Genomic DNA, 15,280 nt, shown 5'->3' on the forward strand with positions numbered 1-15,280 from the left:
CTTTATTCGAGTAGCAATCAAAATAGGCGATGAACCTTACATCGTGAAAACTTGGGAACCAGAGGAGGCAGATAATTGTGGTTGGTCTACTAACTGTGTCTACTGATATGGAAATGGTTCTTTCAAAATAGCCAGAGTCCCTTTCAATCAATTAATTTCAGAATGTTAGGGACAATCCATGGTGTAATGGTTTTCCTCACAGATGAGGCAAGGATATTTCGGCTTGCGCTTGGAAGCATCATCAGCAGATGATTTGGGTGGATCCTGCTTCGGGTATCAATTTTGTCTTTACCTTTACCCTTTTTGTTACCTTTTGAGGCCTTATTTGCTGCGATAGACTAAACAACATGTACCTCAGAGGGTTTAACATGATTTGATGAATTTTTTGAAGGATTATTGGAACCAGTGTTTGAAATAGATTTTTGCTTCGAGGAAGCCTTAGTGGAAGTTTGAGACACTGAACCAATTACACCATCAACAGGTGGTACATCAGGAGACTTTGAAGCTGCCATATCCGAAGATGGTCTTGGAGCATTAGGCAACATCTCATACAATGTTCCAGATTGTGAATATACTAAGTCAAGATATTGAGCATGGGCAATAGATTGTTCTTTAGTAACACATCTTCCCATAGCTGTATCCTTAGCAATCTTGTTAATGAACGATTTTGTGAACCATTCAGTCAACAACTCATAAACAACCTCGAATTTGATGAGGCGATGCCAACGTCTCCATTCATGAATATGATCAGAAATGTGGATTTGCTTTATATTGCTTAAGGGATGTGAGAAAATGAGTGCCAGTTTCATATCAAACCGAAAATTGGAAGTGGGTGAGGAAGGCCATAGCTAAAGAGTCAAAGTCAACATAGGTTGCTAGAGTCAACTCGATATACCATTTTGTAGCAACACCTGTTAAGGTTCTCTAAAAGAGGCGAAGATAGATAAAATCATCAAAATATGAATTTGAAGAGCACCATAAGTTATATGTCATCACATGGGCTTGAGGGTCCTCTTTAGAATTTCCTTCGAATTTAGGGCAATTGCTTGGAATTTTAGTTGGAACTAGAGGCCAGTAAGGCGAATGAAGAATAAGATCATTTGAGAGCCTCGAGACATCAGGTAGTTCCAACGTAGCCAAAAAGGGAAATTATGGATTAAATTTCATGTAGGGCCTTTGAGGAGGCCCAAGCTGTGGGTTACAACCTTGCTGGTAAGGATTTTTCCCCCACAGTGGAGGATTTTGTCCATACGGGATTTGATTTTTTCCCCACTGAGGGTTATCTTGACCATAAGGTGGATTTTGTCTAGGGTAGGTTTGACATTGACCTACCATAGGCCATTGATAAGCATTATACATGACATACTAATTGTAAGGTTGTTGGATCTATTTACCCTAGACTTGAAGAGATTGGCCCTGCTATTGCAGGGGTTGACCTTGTGTTTGCAAGGGCTGACCTTGTTGATACACATATGAAGCTTGGTACTGTAGAGGTTGACTTGGCTACTACAGAGGCTGACTTTGTTGCTGTAAAGGTTGACCTTGCTACTGTAAAGGTTTCCTTTGCTGCTAAAAGGGTTTCCCTTGCTGTTGCAAGGGTTTCTGGACAGTTTCTTGGGATATAACTTGAGGGTATTGGTAATTTCTGAATTGAATCTGACCATATCAATCATGAATAGCGGATTGACCAGGATGGACATAAACTCCTTCTTGTGGAGTGTAAGGTGGATTGACCAAGGCTTGCGAACCATATGGGACATAAGCCTGTTGGAGTGGATTTTGAGCCATATAAGGCTGCTGGTACTGGATATTACCCGACCTGGATGGACCAATAGGGTTAGGAATACTACCGGAATAATTAACTCCAACCATGTGAGTTTGTAATCCACTCACATTGGTTTCACCTGACACAAGAGGAATATTCAAATTCCCCCCCCCCCCCCCCCACCCCCTTAGGGTGGCACATTCTGTCCACTTGAAGGAGGGGTGGAAGAACTAACTAAACCTGACCTGAAACAATGGGTTGTACCAGAAGGGTGTTGTCTGCTCTGTGTTCTGGTGACTATGTTATTGACAGGGTTTCAGTGATTCAGAGTTTGATTATGCTAGTAGTGATTGTTTGAGCTTCAATGATAGTTATGGGTCCAGTATGAAAATTGGATGAAACGTGGCCTTCAGATTATAGTGTTGTGCTTCAGGAGTATCCAGTTTGAAAATGTATGAAACGTGGTACCTGGAGGAGAGAAGATTGTAGGCCGGCGCCTACGTACTAGTATCTTAGCTAGTACAAGAGCAAAGGGGGTTGGAGCTCCCTTCCAGGAGAGTCTGGAGAACGAGAGAAGGTTGTAGCCTTCTGCAGGTTGTAGCCTGCGTACTGGTAAAGGACTGCACCAGTACATTGTAAAAGAAGTTTCTTAATAAAGGAAGATAGAAACGAATTGCAGCAGGTGGTTTTCACCCACATTGGGTTTCCACCTTATATCATGGTGTTCATGTGTGTTGCTTATGTGTGTTGATCTATCTATTTTACTGCTACTGTTGACTGTTCATATGGTTAATGAAGTTCTGATGCACTAACTAAAGATCAACATTTAAAGGATTAACTGAATCATAAGTATTTTGGATATACGCTAGTTGCTTTAGACACAGTTGCGTATACACGCAGGTTCCCTTGAATGAAGTAGCGTATATGTATCTAAGTATGGAAATGAAAAAGTTTTATTGATCTGATAATACTGATTCACCCCCCCTCTCAATATTATTTCCAACAATTGGTATCAGAGCAGGTCCTTTGGTAGAAGCTTGATCGCTTGAAGGAGATCCGTGGAACTATGGGAAAGAAGCTTAAGAAGAAAGCACCTAAGAAGAAGAAGACATCTCAGAAGAACTATGACAGTGGGAGAATCGATTGGGGATTAGGTATAAGAAGCTCTTCAGATTCAGAATCAGATTCATAATGAAGATGAACTATCAGGTATGAATTTGCTATCCTCTGATGTTCCAGCTATCTATCCATTTGGAAAAGATGAAAGTGATAGTGAAGCAACTGAATTTGCTTTTATGGGTGAGCAAGAAAAGTATCAAATAGAGGCAATATTTAGAAGGCTTACAGACAAAATTAAAGATCAACAAGATCTATTGAACAAAAGGGAATTGGCTTTCAAAGAAGAAGTTACCAAACTAAAAGCTCAATCAGAGGAAGGAAACAAGGTAAGAAAGTTACTCAAGGACAAGGAAAATCAATGTCAAAAGTTGCAGGGTGAAGTGACATTATTAAGAGATGAAGTCAATGAAAGAAGCACAACCATCAAGAAACTCAAAGATAGATCCAATTACTATGAAAGTCTTGAAGCCACGATCCACTCGCTAAAGGAAGATCTTGAAGAATCAAAGAAGCAGAATAAAGATCTACTCCAAGCTATTGAAAAACAGGTAAACGAAGATATCAACTTAAAATCTCAACTGGAATGTGCCTTCAGAATTCGTCAAATGCAGCAGGATCTGAATGAAGAACAAGATAAGGATATTCTCAAACTAAGGCATCAGTTGGAAGAAGGAAGGAAAGCTGAAGAAGACATGAAGAAGTAATGTATAGAAAAGGAGGAACAACTTCAAGTTGAGGTAAATATCTTGAAAGGTAAATTAGAAGAAAAGGATAAACTGTTGAGATTTCAAGATAGTACTAAAGCCTTGGATGATATTCTTAGTAGTCAAAGGTCTCCTGCTATCAAGACTGGTCTTGGTTTTCATGAATCTATTGAAGGTGAATCTAGTTCACAAGGTGAGGCAAGGATCTCTAATGAGAAATCTAAAATGATCAACAAGGAGATGAAAGGTCAACCCCATCAACAATCAAGGAAAGAGACTCCTCAAAGAAAATCTTTTACTCCTATGAATAATGTTGAATGTTATGTATGTCATAATCTTGGACATGTTGCAGCTAGATGTGGAAGAAGAAGGGTTCAAGACCATCATGTAGAAAGATCATCACATTCAAGGTACTTTAATGGATATTGCTTTGCTTGCAATGTGTTTGGTCACAAAGCTGCTGATTGCTACAGGAGAAATATGAAACATGTAAGATGTTATGCATGTAACAAGCTTGGACATATAGCAAAGGAATGCAGGAACAAAGCACAAACATCACACCAAAAGGAGAAAACAACATCACACTTGAAGATATGGAAGAAGAAGGAAGTACAGTCAGAAAGATGTGGCACAACACAATGTACTCAGACACAGCACAACACAGACATAACAGACTCAGAGGGAGTTGAAAGTATAAAACTTCAGTGTCGTGAATCTCATACGCAAGTTCCATAAAGGGAAGTCGCGTATATATGCAAGTTGGATGTTGCACAGTCATGTATATGATTATATGAAGAAATGCAGTAGGGACAGGTTCAAGAAAAGGATTTGTTATGTTTCAGTCCATTATTTTCTCTGTTTGATAATATTTACAGTCTGCTGAGGATGTGTGGAAATATCTTGATACTTGTAAGATGTTTAGAAGGGTTTGATCCTAACTTGATGATGATGTCTTGATGCTTATTACTGATATATGCATGATCAGATCTAACAGTAAACAGATGGCTCAGGTTGAGGGGGAGCATATGCCTTTAATAATGCATTGTTGGCATTATGGATTAATAGTCCTTGGTGATGATACTTATATGGCTAAATGATATATCTTGCTATGATGTGGTTGTGAGTTGTCTATGATAAACTATCATATGATTCTCGAAGTTACATAGTATATGTTCAGATCAAATTTATGGTTGCTTCTTTGATGATGCATATATGGTGCTTACATGGTGATCTTCATAAGGATAAGGAGAAGTACAAAGCTTGAATACACATCTTCCTCACTTGATGATGAGTCACTCATATACTGTTGTTGTCATATGCATAAAGATCATACAGTTATGATGCAGGCACTCATGTGGATAAGGATTGTTGTTGTTGATGATATCAAGAAGTTTTGTCAAAAGAGCTTGAGCTCAAGATACATAGTGCTGATACATGGATGACTAATCAAAGTCGCTTTGTTGGAGACATGATGATGAGTTCGTATCTATATGATGATAGGTTGATACTTACATATGTTGATTGATGCAGATGTTCCCAAGTAATGATACTTGGATCATGTAGAGCTTGATGTTGATGAAATGGCTATGGTGGTTTGACATAGGATATAATGTGAATGATTTCATGATGATGTTTTAAAAGGATGAGTTGACATACCTTGTTACAGGACATTTACAGGTTGTTGATATGGAAATTAGTGTACGCGAGTTGGATGAGGGGTATCCACGTACATACGCCGATTTATGCAGGTGCAGACGCGTATATGGAGTTTTGAAGGAAATCAGCAGGGACAGACTCTGGTTGCAGAGAGTCTGATATGGGTCTGTCAGAGTCCATCTGGCACAGGTTCAGGGGGAGCAGATAATCTTCTAATAATGCATTGTTGACATTACCTTAGAAGCTTTTGGTTCAAGTACTCAAGCTGTTTTGGTTCAGGTGGATCAGCTGCAGAAAGAAGAACAGAAGGAGAACATGGTTGCTGATATATACAGTGATTGTCAGATGCTGCTAATAGTAGTTATTGGTGACTTTCATAAGTCTTGCTCTAGATATTTCATCTCTATGTCATATATCTCTTTTGTGGTATCTCTTTCATGGTGTCAAGGTCATGTAACGGCCTATATTGGTTTCCCCACTATGCTTGGGATGAAGATGTAATGTTCTTGTTTTATCATGTGTAAACTTTTGATGTATTCCCACTTGGTTGGGTGGATGAGTCAATTCTAGTATATCCCCACTTGGTTGGGAAATGGATGTATGTATTGAGTCTTTTGGTGATAGGAAGGTCTTTTAAGATGTATAAGTCATGGTTCTTCTTGAAGAACACCTTTTTGCAGATCTTACCTACAGTCAGGAAGAGCATGAACAACACACTTCAGCAGTACAGAGACTTGACATGTACTCAGGGGGAGCATGGACAGATTGGCACACCGTGGCATATACAAAGGGGGAGCTCATTCAAAGATTTCAACAGATACTCAGGGGGAGTATGGACAGCGGAATGTTCAGCAAAGGAAGAGAATATCTTGGTCCGCCCTTTGCCCTTGATGTCAAAGGGGGAGAGTGATTTGGTGTTGTTTCCATCAAGTCCAAAGGGGGAGATTGCTGGCATTATGGTGCATGTGTTGTACTTGATGGCAACCCACTCATAGAAGAACATCTCACTTATTTATAACTGGATGAATCTTCAGAAGAGATATCAGATGTGACTAATGGAGGATAGCTCAAAGGAATTAGATGATAGTTCTAAGTGTGACAAGTTAGCTTTGCCATCAAGTCCAAAGGGGGAGATTGTTGGCATTATGAGACAAGTGTTGTCCTTGATGGAAAATCACACAGATGACAGATTAGAGTGCAGCAGGTCAGTAGCAAAGAATTGATGATCAAATTACAAAGAATGAAGAAAGAAGAGTATATACGCAGGTTCACTATATACCAAGTAGGGTATACACACAGGTTCACTATATACCAAGTCGCGTATACGCAGGTTCACTATATACCAAGTAGGGTATATACGCAGGTTCACTATATACCAAGTCGTGTATATGCAGGTTCGCTATATACCAAGTAGGGTATACACATAGTTTCATGCACGGAAAAGCATGTACATGTCGGAAAGCTTACTTTTGGTCCATGGTAGTTAGTCCTTGGTATTTGAACCTATGGTTTTGGACCATGGTATCTCGACAAGTGTGTTGATCCCAAGTATTGGGTCCTTGGTATTGATTTATTATGGTTTTGGACCGTGGTATTGAGCAAGGCCTAAGACTATAAAAGGAGAAGAAGATCATTAGGAAAGTGTATCTGAAAAGACTAGAATATCTGATGAAGTATGAGATCCAGTATGCAGGTTATGGGTTGATGATGCATTGCTTGATCTGAGCTAAGGGGGATCTCACCAGTTGATGGAGAAAAAGATCTAAGGAGAGATTGGGATCAAATGGTTTGAAATGAACTATCTTTATGATGCTTATTCTAGATCTGCATACTAACACATGTAATATTCTATAAATGTTATGAGTATGACTGATGTCTGGTACAGCTGCAAAGTTATAAGAAAATAATTTTAGATTTGTACGCGGGTTGTCTTTGGCAAAAGCGTGTATGTACGCGGGTTTGATTCATTATAGTAGCATATACATTATGAAGGATAATATTTGAAGTTGCAGATGGATCTGATGGTTATGGCAGAGTTCTGTTGTCTGCTCTGTGTTCTGGTGACTGTGTTATTGACAGGGTTTCAGTGTTTCAGTGATTCAGAGATTGATGATGCTAGTAGTGATTGTTTGAGCTTCAATGATAGTTATGGGTCCAATATGAAAATTGGATGAAACATGGCCTTCAAATTATAGTGTTGTGCTTCAAGAGTATCCAGTCTGAAAATGTATGAAACATGGTACCTAGAGGAGAGAAGATTGTAGGTCGGCGCCTACATACTAGTATCTTAGCTAGTACAAGAGCAAAGGGGGTTGGAGCTCCCTTCCAGGAGAGTTTGGAGAATGAGAGAAGGTTGTAGCCTTCTGCATGTTGTAGCCTGCGTACTGGTAAAGGACTGCACCAATACATTGTAAAAGAAGTTTCTTAATAAAGGAAGATAGAAACGAATTGCAGCAGGTGGTTTTCACCCATATTGGGTTTCCACCTTATATCATGGTGTTCATGTGTGTTGCTTATGTGTGTTGATCTATCTGTTTTACTGCAACTGTTGACTGTTCATATGGTTAATGAAGTTCTAATGCACTAACTAAAGATCAACATTTAAAGGATTAACTGAATCATAAGTATTTTGGATATACGCTAGTCGCTTTAGACACAGTTGCATATACACGCAGGTTCCCTTGAATGAAGTAGCGTATATGTATCTAAGTATGGAAATGAAAAAGTTTTATTGATCTGATAATACTGATTCACCCCCCCCTCTCAGTATTATTTCCAACAAAGGGTCGGTTGAAACGACGACATAGGTTGTGATGGAATCGTAGGTTGAATAGGAATTGATGTGACAATAGTTTGTACAAAAGTTTGAGAGGTCACGTTTGGAATGAACAGACCAAAAGTATGCATGGAATTTGAAGACAAAATGGGATTCTGATACAAAGATGAAGCACTAGGATTTCTTGAAACTAACTAGGCTAGGGTTGTATAACCAGGTGAAAACATGGGCCCAAAGGTTTAAGGAAGGGTGTGAGATGGGACTCTTCCTGTAAAAGGAAAGCCTTCTAGAGGAAATTAAGACCCTTGTTCATCATTGACATGAGGAGTATGAGTAGCGAAAACTTCCAAATGACCCAGAGAAGAGGTTTGGATCTCACCTTCTGAATCCATGGGTGGAAACAACTAGTGACGAGGATTTCGAGATGTGCGAGGAGATAACTCCAAAGGAATACCAGGATGATTGTAAGGACTCTAAGGACACTGAGGAGATATCACAACATAATCAAATAATATATTTGACAGATGAATAACAAGCCTCTGTGGACTTTCAAGGGTTTGCAGACTCTCATGGGTATGTATAGGATTGTCAGGGGTCTCAGGATCAGATGCTTGAGGTGACCAGGAATCCAATGGAGGTGGATAAGAAGACATGGGTTGGATACTTAGAATAATCCCAAGTTCAAAATCTTGATCTTCAAGTGATTGAGGAAGCTCTAGATGAACTCCTTGGGAGGACCCTTTAGTATCAGACAACGAAGGGGAACTTTGGGATGAACTTAATGGTTCAACCACGATGACTTTCTCTAAAGAGCATAGAAGGAAAGGAGATTCATTGAGGGCTGATTAAAAATAAAATTTAAAATGATCTACTAAAGATTGGGCCAAGGAGAAACTGCATGGTTTGACATGTTATCGTGGGCAATTAATCTTAGAAATAAAAAAATTGCCTTTTCATGTTTTAGGAGTTGAGAAAAGGACGAAAAGGTGACTCTAGTCGCTTTCTTTGGTTTAGCGAGCTTGAAAGGAAAAGTGCTTGATGATATTTTCAAATTTAAGGAGTTAGAAAAGATCGAAATGACCACTCAGGTAACTCTAGGAAAAAAGGAGCACCAAGTAATCATGAACTGCAATATACACCTTATCAAATAAATTTACCAAGGACTTGACGTACGTGCAGGAAATCTCCCTGAATGTTGTGTTTGGTGTATCACATTTACAAGGTGGTAGAATCAGCTTCCTATGGATAAAGGTTTGAAACCAATGAGGGTCTCCCTTTATATACTCAATGGTACTGGGAGCACAAGTCCATGCTATCATTGTCTAATGCAAGAGAGAACAAAAACTGTTGCATTTTATAGACGTTGGGACACGTCTCTAGCCTAGACCACTAAGTATGAACATTAATGTTTCAAATGCTCCTTAGATTAATTGATATAATTTAAAGTTAATCTTGAAATTATGTTTCGATTTCAAGGCCTTCACGATGTCACCTGTTCCTAAAATGCAACTAAATGATGAAATTGAAATCCCTTCATTCGATGAAGGCTACCTATTTAGGGAAGAGAAACACCAAAATCATGCATCAAATAAGAAACGATGCATCAATGACAATTTTCCAATGCTAAATGAAAAACATGAAATCTAATCCTTCATTTCATAAGCAAATGCAATGCCAAAATAAAATATTAAAGCGATCTACCTTAAGATATAATGATGATTTCCTTTTCACTTTAATGCAGTCAATGTAATCTAGTGCAAAAGAGAAAAAGAGAACGCCGACAACTCAATAATCAAGAAAATATCTTTCACATTAATGATTTTGAATGCAACAAATGATTTGAAAACTACTTAAAAGATAAACACTTTCACTTTCACTTTTCAGAACACAAAATTCAAAGAAAATACTTCCTTTCTGTTCAATTTAAACAAACAATTTTGTAATCTATTTCTTGCCAAATGGAAATAAAGTGACTTTCAAAGCATCTACTCAATTGGACACTACTGAAAACATCTTAATACCCAAGAACCAAAAGTGATTTGCAAAAGACGTCAAAACACAAAAAGACTCTTTGAACAAGGTTAATTGATCTTTGAAGAGAAGACTAATGAATGAATGAAGGATGACTTAGAAGTCATAGAAACCCTAGAAGGCAAATCAAGCTCCAAAAACACTTAAACAAAATCAAGAGGCAATTGTAATCAGAAAAACATTTCAAGCAAAACAAGGACACTAAAATCACACTGGTAAGCCATTGACAGAAGAAAAAATACTGAAAACAAGAAGACAAACCCTAATTTTCTTTAACCTCTGATATCATTGCACCTGTTAAAATAAAAGCAACGATCATCACTACTGTAATCAACATATCCGTGATTTCATCATGAATTTCAGGGAAAAAACTGTGATGGCTGAGAAATATAAATAAATAAAAAAGATCTTCAAGAGAAGCACAAATTAAGAACCTTCAAGCAATTACCAAAAAGTGAAAATATTTAAAGACAAGAAAACAAGCCTGGGAATGGATGGTTGGTCAAACTCATGACAAAAATAAGGTGAAGGATTGAATGGAAAGGATCATAGGCTCCCCAGTGGAGTCACCATTTTGTTGTCTAGGTAAATCCTCTATGCGGACAGAGATGATACCTCTAGCCTAATGATTGGGTCTAGCAACCGAAGTGAAAATCTACCAGACACTTTGCTAAGTTACAATGGAAAAGAGGAACGAAGAAGATGGCTTACCTCGTTTTGATGCTATTTCGATCTCCTTTGTTGAAGACCTTAAATCACTTGTGTCATGGGCTCGTTCCTGCTGATCTCAACATTTATGCACCTGTACAAGAGATCAAGACACAACAAGGAATGCAAATACAAATAGCATATTCAAAAGTGACCTACTTAACTGGGCAAGGAATGTTAAGCTAAATGATACATGAGCATACACATTTAAGGAAAATGAAACAAAAGTTGAATACTAATAGAAAATAAGGGGAAGCATACAACCAAGCCTTGATGTTGATAGACTCTCCTTGAATGAATATCCAAGTACAAGCTAAACTCTCCAAGCAATCCTTCTCCAAGCCAAATGAGTAGCATATAGGCACAATCTTAGCATAAGGGTGCAAATAGACATAGACCAACCATTTGGGTATGGGAGAGGACTAATATATGGATCGGAAAGGGAGTTAAGATCTCTCCAAATATAGGAGTAGGCCCTTATCTCAAGGAAGTAGCTCATAGGGATAAGACCAAGAGGAAAAGTTGGGAGAATTCGATCACATCTATGTCAACCAACCCCCAGTTCGCCGCTCTGGAAGCTTCTAGATCATGAAGCTTCTTACCCTCTTTGGGAATATTACCTTTTTGGGATCATCACAGGTATACAAGAAAATAGAGAGATGCCATCGTGGGTTAAGTATAGTGCAACAGGCTATCATCGTTGTTTTTGGTCTCATAAGCACGATGATTCTCAAATTAGGGTTTTAGAGCCATTTCTTTCAGGGAAAGCTCAAGGAATTTTCCAATCAATGTCTTAGGAAGGATCTGAGTTGCATATATGAATGAGTACACTACATGATGGTCATGTTTCGGGCACTTCGGGGTATGTCACAGGGAAGTGCAGGAGGTGTGACAAAATGTTGTGTAACAAATATTTAGCTTGATGATTTGGTTATATGTTGTTGATGAGTGTGATATATAACTTGTTGTTGTTATATGCTAGTAACTTGATGATTAGGGTTATTACACTAAGATCTTGATGTTATATGTATCATACTAAGTTGGATTGGTCTATGAGAATGGTTAGGGTTATCACATTCATGTATGAATTAATATGTTGTGATATTATGTCATACTAATCTAGATTGACTGTGCAGATGTGATTATTATATATGAATGATAAATGTTTATGAGTTTATCATGTGAACATGTTAGCTAGTGGCTATTATGGATATCATGACCTTATTTATGTTTGAGATGATATGTTGTGAAGTTATGTCATTCTAATATAGCTTGATTGTGCAAACAAGATTGCCTCCCCTGAGATACATTAAGGTATGAAATTGCTTATGTCGTCTACTTTGTGCTTGATTGTTTGATTATGACGTCTATTTGGTGTTTGAGTGTTTGGTGTCTATTATTTCATCTAGTTGATTTATTTAACATGGTATGTTTGCAAGTTGGTTGAATGTTTGATGAATTGCATAATATGAGTATGTGTTCCAATGATCTTGTTTTAAGATGATTGTACTAATACATATGTGTTGAGACAGTTGATATGTACTTGAGTGTAGTAGGTGATAGTTGTAGCATTATGTCTAATGACTATGATTTGACTATGGGTTATGACACAATTGTTAGTCTTGGTAAAGGTTGATTTCAAATTAATAGATATGATTGTATTGATATTTGGAACATGTGTTTGACATGTGTAAATAGTGTAGGAAACATGCTTTATATTAGCATGACAAGGTAATAGTTGATGTGTTTATATAACTAACGGTTGGGTGACGTGACAACACATAGTAAGCCTGGATTCCAATAATCTAAAATGGTAGAAGAAAGGAATTGGGAAAAAATTACTTTGGCTATGTTTGGAAACCCTAATTCCAAATGAATGAGTGCTATGCATACAGGAAGTCTTCTTAACCTTGATTTTGTCTGACATTATGTGGATATGTGCTATAGTCATGAACATGCATTTGACAGGTATATCAACTAGTTTCTATTTATGGATGGGTTCATCAAGGGAACTGGATCCCCTTGAGAGATGGCATGGACGTGTTCAGTTGCAAGGCAATGTGCTTGGAACAACAAGGTAGGGTAACTAGTATGTTGTTATGTTTATTTTATGCACTGACATTTATGCGTTCATGGCAATACGATGCAAGGGACTGCATAGCAAAGAGACTACAATGAAATATTGAAGAAGGCTTAGGTTGAGGTTTCCTTTGGAAGCACTGGGAACTATGGGGATTGAGTCATGGTGTCTGTTGTTAGTCTTGTGCTTTTGGTATTTTTTTATTTTATTTTCTTGCACTTGATTTGCAGTTTTGTTATGTCTCGTGCATGATCATGGGAGCTCAGGGAGAGCTAAATGAAATCTAGTAGACAATGTAAGACTCAGATGAATTTGGTGCATGTATAAGGGCAGTTGAAGGCAAGAATATGACAGTTGGTTGGATTGGTTTGGTCCATTGGTGTAAATGGATAGTGGTAGGGTAGTCATGAGAAATGTAACATGAGAAATGAGGTTATTGGATTTGAGGTGTCAGGTGACTTGGCTATGTTGGGAATGATTATTATCAATATTTTACATGTTGTGCATGAATAAAGGGTTTCCTCTTAACCTTGACCTTATGCTATCTAGTAATTACGTTATGATCATGATTATGTTGGTGTCTATATGTGTATACATGTATGTGTGAATGTATGTAATGTCTGACAGGGTCATCATGGATCATGATTATTTTATGCTAATGTTTATATGTACATATATGTTGACAAGGTTAATCCTCTCCGCGGACATAGATGATCCCTCTAGCCCAATGAGTGGGTCTAGCAACTGAAGTGACAATCAACTAGACATATTCCTAGATTACAATTGAAAAGAAGAACGAAAGAGATGGCCTACCTTGTTATGATGCTATTTCGATTTCCTTTGTTGAGGACCCTGAAATGCTTGTGTCACATGCTTGTTCCTTCTTCTCTCAGTATTTATGCACCTGCACAAGTGATCAAGACACAACAAGACATACCAAAACAAATAGCAAAACCAATAGTAATATACTTAACTGATCAAGGAATGTCAAGCTAAATGATACATTAACATATGCATTTTGGGAAGATGGACCAACAGTTGTATATTATTAGGAAATAAAGGGAAGCTTACAACCAAAGCCTTGATATTGAAAGGCTCTCCTTGTGTGGTAATCCAAGTCCAAGCCAAGAACTCTTTCTCCAAGTCAAATGAATAGCCTCTAGGCACAATCTTAGCATAAGGGTGCAAATAGACAAAGACCAACCCAACCTCTAACCTCACCAACCCTTTGGGAATGGGAGAGGCTGAATATATAGGCTAGGAAAGGGACTTAGGATCTCTTCAAAGATAGGGGTAGGTACTCATATCAAGGATGTAGCTCATAGGGATAATACCAAGAGGTCAATTTGGGAGAATTCAACCTCATCTACATCGAACAACCTCCAGCTCGCCGCTCTAGAAGATTCTAGATCACAAAGCTTCTCATCCTCTTTGGGAAAATTACCCTTTTGGGATCATCACGAGTATGCAAGGGAACTGAGTGATGCCATCACTCGCCAAACATAGTGCAATAGATGACCATTGCTATTTTAAGCCTCATAAGAGCGATGACTCTCATTTTAGGGCTTTAAGAGTTATTTCTCCAGGGAAAGCTCGAGACATTTTCAAAACAAAGTCTTAGGAGGAATCTGAGCTGTATACATGGATGAGTATAATGTATAATGGTCACGTTTAAGGAAATTTCGGGTATGTCACAGGGAAGTGCAGGAGGCGTGACAAAATATTGTGTAAAAAATGCCCCCTAAAGCATGAAGGCAGAATGAGGAGTGATGGCTAAGATGCTTTATGAGCTCTTACAGGGACGAGGACACACACTGTCAGTAGAACTACAAATTAAGGACGCATATACATATACATATTTGAGATCAAGACATGAATCCACGGCATGGACACAACATTCCAGATGATGAAGACTATATGAAAATATCCATGGTATGGGCGTAGCCATCCAGATAACAAGGATCATCATAAATATAAAGTCTCATGGTATGGTCACAACCATCCGTATAGTAGAAAAAAGTGTACAATCATGAATGACATAAAAATACATGTCGCCTGAGTCATAAAAGACAAGACTCAGGGTCTTGCGCTCCATCTCGAATCGATCAATGTACGAATTCTAACATGTGAATGAACGTGTCGCAGTCAAACATGCTAGAAAACCACCTGATTACCGGCCATTTATGTGGAATGTTAACAGGCACGAGAGGAACCACCCATAATGAAAATGGCTCTCAAGGTACGACAATACAACTCGTGAATGTGATAACGAAGCTGAAGTCGAACACTCATGGAATCATCCGATCGAATGCCAATGATGAAGACCTGTCATCGGATGCGAAGAACTAGCCATTAGGGAATGCCAGCCCTAAGGTACTAAAAGGGAGTTTCTAAGTCATATTCCTAGATAGTGAGTTGAAGTCGACAGGAAGTGACCCATC

General features: G+C 38.3%; 1 pseudogene; it reads right to left on the reverse strand.

Moving 5' to 3' along the window:
• The window catches only part of LOC149228803 (nuclear transport factor 2-like), a 58,627-nt pseudogene extending 57,995 nt beyond the window's left edge, over window positions 1–632 (reverse strand).
• Between the last annotated feature and the right edge of the window lie 14,648 nt (window positions 633–15,280).

Source organism: Pinus tabuliformis, chromosome J (assembly GCF_031772625.1).
Source record: "Pinus tabuliformis cultivar Carrire ecotype Pingquan chromosome J, CPIR1, whole genome shotgun sequence".
Classification (NCBI taxonomy): domain Eukaryota; kingdom Viridiplantae; phylum Streptophyta; class Pinopsida; order Pinales; family Pinaceae; genus Pinus; species Pinus tabuliformis.